Raw genomic sequence first — 4,115 nt, forward strand, 5'->3', positions numbered from 1 at the left:
ACAAATGTTACATTGACATATACACTCTTTTCCATGCACACCTGGACCAGCTTGGTGTAAATGGTTGATAGCATCTCGTAAGAATGACATCTGGACATGTGTGATGCAACAACAACTGTACCGATCTCGAAGCTTGCATACAAAATAAGGCTTCAGCTTTTCAAATGCTCTTTGGTGAATCTGTACCTCTGGATGACTCTGTTTGAAAGCAAGAAAGAATTCTACCTGCAATAAATCAGGACAATACATCAGCCTATGAACAACATATATAGCTTATAGAAGTCAAAGAATTAGAACTAACTTGGTAATTTAGAAATTTTTCATGCCAAAAATAAACAATAGCTTTTAGGTTAAAGGTTTGGAACAACAGCTGCCGTGTTAAGAGTGGTAGCTATTTGGTTAGAGTGGACACCACCAGGTAGATAAGGTAGCAACCATGTTAAGAGTGGAAGCTACTAGGTGAACAATGGTGGCTTTTAGGGACAGAAAGGTAACTACCAGCTTTGGAATAGTAGCTGCCATGTTAACAGTGGTAGCTGCCTATTAAGAGTGAAAGCCACCAGGTAGCCGCCTATTAAGAGTGAAAGCCACCAGGTAGGTAAGGTAGCAATCATGTTAAGAGTGGAAGCTACCAGGTTGACAATAGTGGCTTTTAAAGACAGAAAGGTAACTACCAGCTTTGGAACAGTAGTTGCCATGTTAATAGTGGTAGCTACCTGTATAGAGTGAGAGCCACCAGCTAGGTAAGGTAGCAACCATGTTAAGAGTGGAAGCTACCAGGTTGACAATGGTGGCTTTTAAAGGCAGAAAGGTAACTACCAGGTTTGGAACAGTAGCTGCCATGTTAACAATGGTAGCTACCTGTATAGAGTGAAAGCCAGTAGGTAGGTAAGGTAGCAACCATCTTAAGAGTGGAAGCTACCAGGTTGACAATGGTGGCTTTTAGGGATAGAAAGGTAACTACCAGCTTTGGAACAATAGCTGCAATGTAAACAGTGGTGGCTACCTTAACTCTTAGCATAGTACCTATCATCAAGATACCACCTAAATCACTCCCAGCCTCATGCCTATGAGCTCCAAGCTTGGTAACTGAGCTCCAAGCCTGGGAGCCACCACTCTTAGCATAGTACCTACCATGAAGATACCACTCTTATCAGCTCCCAGGCTTGGAGTTCATTGGTATGACAGAAATCCTAACCTGATGCTTCTAGCTTGATGCTGGCCTAATAACACATCAGCTTGAGCAAAACCTTTGCTACCAATCTGTGAGCCTACCACCACCTTCGTGGCTTCCTTTGCTAGCCACCTTTACGAGGATGAAACTGTAATTGAAAGTGGTAGCTATTTATCTACAAGGGTTACCATGGTAGACTAGTATTACACACTATGAAGCTGGTGCCTACTAACTTCAGCCCTGCACTACCGACCAATGTACAACCAAGAGGTACTTAGGGATATTTAAAAAGTATGGCATAACAAGGAAGACAAACCTGAGGTTGTTCAAGCAGATGCACCGGCGGATGCTTCTCATATAGCTTTCGTCTTTCGTCCAACACACTTTCGACATACATCCTTTTTGTTCGGCGACACACGTGTATTGTTTGTCCAATATGCAATGACTAAATCTTTCACTTCCTCTGTGATTATACTTCTATGTTGTCGTTGTCGCTCACACAAATGCAATGACAGCTGTGAGTCATGTTGCTTCATTTGAGATCTAGCTGCATAAAAATTCCTTTCGATGAACTCCAAGTAGCCTTGATGCAGCTGCTATATGTGGTTTTTTTCACATCCATTTAATGCATTTCCCAACCATTTGCTCTGCAGCCATAGAAAGCAATGACTACTCTCACTGTTCCCATCTTCACCACTGGACTAAATGTTTCATCATAGTCCAAGCCTTGGGTTTGTGCATAACCCTTAGCTACCAATCTTGCTTTATGGCATTCAATGGAACCATCTGATTTGCATTTCACTATGTAAACCCATTTACAACGAATGACATTTTTATCCTGTGGTAATGCAACCAAATCCCATGTATCATTATGAACCAATGCGTCCATCTCAACATCCATTGCCTTCTCCCATACATGCTTTCCAATAGCTTCTGTATAGCATGTAGGTTCCACATGCTTCACTAAAGAGGTCATATATGCATAATGCATAGCAAAATCACGATATGTCAACCTGTCAAAATTAGATATTTGACCCTTTGGGATCTCCGCAATGCATGCGGATCACTCTGAACACCTGTCACTCTAGCATGTGGTGGCACATATCTATCCTGCCTTGCACCAGGTGTGCGTAAAACAGGTATGCCAAGTTCCTCATCCAAACTCTCTGAACTTGACGACTCATAACCTGTAATTCCAATTCCTTCAACCTTCTTCTTTCCTTTATCCACAGCACTGCTCCCAGTGCTCACACTCTCATGCCTCAAGTGTCCTGACCATGGACGTATAGTGCTACTCTCAGCCTCTGCTGGCCCAGACATAGAAGTAGAACTAGAACTTGCTTGTGGCAAGTTCACATGCACATCAGCATCAGGTGACTCAATGACACCTTCATCCTTTGCTTTGTACCAAACTAGCAAGTTCATCAAACACCACATCTCGTGAGATAACCACTTGCCTAGTTTGTAGATTGTAACATTTGTATGCCTTATGATCCTATGCATATCCAACAAATACACACTTTTTTGCCTTAGGATCCAACTTCCTCCTTCTTTCATCAGGCACATGTACATAAGCTATGCATCCAAACACTTTGAGGTGTCCAATGTCTGGCCTAAAACCTGTAAGCCGCATCTCTGGCATACTTCCATGTATGGCTGTGGGTGTCTTATTCAGTATATACACTGCAGTGGCACATGCTTCTGCCCAATAATAATCTGGCATGCTCTTTTCATTGAGCATCGCCCTGGCCACTTCACAAATGACTCTATTCTTTCTCTCAGCAACACCATTTTGCTGAGGTGTGTACCTACAAGTTAACTGTCTTCTTATGCCATGCTTTCTCAAGAAATGCTCAAAAGCATGTGAGGTGTATTCACCACCTCCATCTGTCCTCAAACATTTTATCCAAGAGCCATATTGCTTCTCTGCAAAAGCTTTGAAATCCATAAACTTTTCCAACACTTCACTTTTCTCTCTGAGAAAGTAAATCCATGTCATTCTGCTGAAATCATCAATGAATGTCACATAATATAAACTGCCTTTAATAGATGGATTTTGTGCAGGACCCCATACATCGCTATGCACTATCTCAAGTGGCCTGCTACTCATGTTGCCTTCTCTAGGAAACCGCAACCTCGCCTGCTTTCCAAACTGACAGGCTTCACAAACATGCATATTCCCATCATACTTGAATCTAGGCAGGCCACTAACAATGCCCCTTGCCTGCATGTTCTTTAACCTTTGTATATTCACATGTCCAATCCTCTTATGCCATATATCAATGTCCTGTGTGCCACATTTCGGCTTTTAGAGAACATGGCTGATTTCAACTTAGGAATCCCAGCATCCAGCTTAAACAACCTACCTTCTTTCTTGCCTTTGGCAATGGCTCTACATCCATTTTTGAAATCCTCAACGAAGCAACCATGCTCGTTGAAACGAACCTGTAATCCCTATTCCACCATTTGACCAACTGAGGCCAAGCTTTTTGTAATAGAAGGCACATACAATACATCTGACATAGATTTTGTTTCACCCATTATGCATAACCAATGGTACACTTCCACCAACATGTGTGATAGCATGTTGGGTATCATCTCCAGTCTCCACATAGCCTTTCACATCCATAGGCTTCATATGCTTAAACCATTCACCATGGCAAGTCATATGGTTTGATGCTCCAGAGTCCATATACCAAGTGTCATCATTTTCAGCATTTGTCATCATAGATCCCACAACATGTTTCATGGCAAACAAGTGATTTGCACTGCCATCATGTTTCATGGCAAACAAGTGTGATAGCATGTTGGGTATCATCTCCAGTCTCCACATAGCCTTTCACATCCATAGGCTTCATATGCTTAAACCATTCACCATGACAAGTCATATGGTTTGATGCTCCAGAGTCCATATACCAAGTGTCATCATTTTCAGCATTTG

The sequence above is a fragment of the Cibotium barometz genome, chromosome 39 (assembly GCF_041138505.1).
Source record: "Cibotium barometz isolate CiBa-2024 chromosome 39, ASM4113850v1, whole genome shotgun sequence".
NCBI classification, from domain to species: domain Eukaryota; kingdom Viridiplantae; phylum Streptophyta; class Polypodiopsida; order Cyatheales; family Cibotiaceae; genus Cibotium; species Cibotium barometz.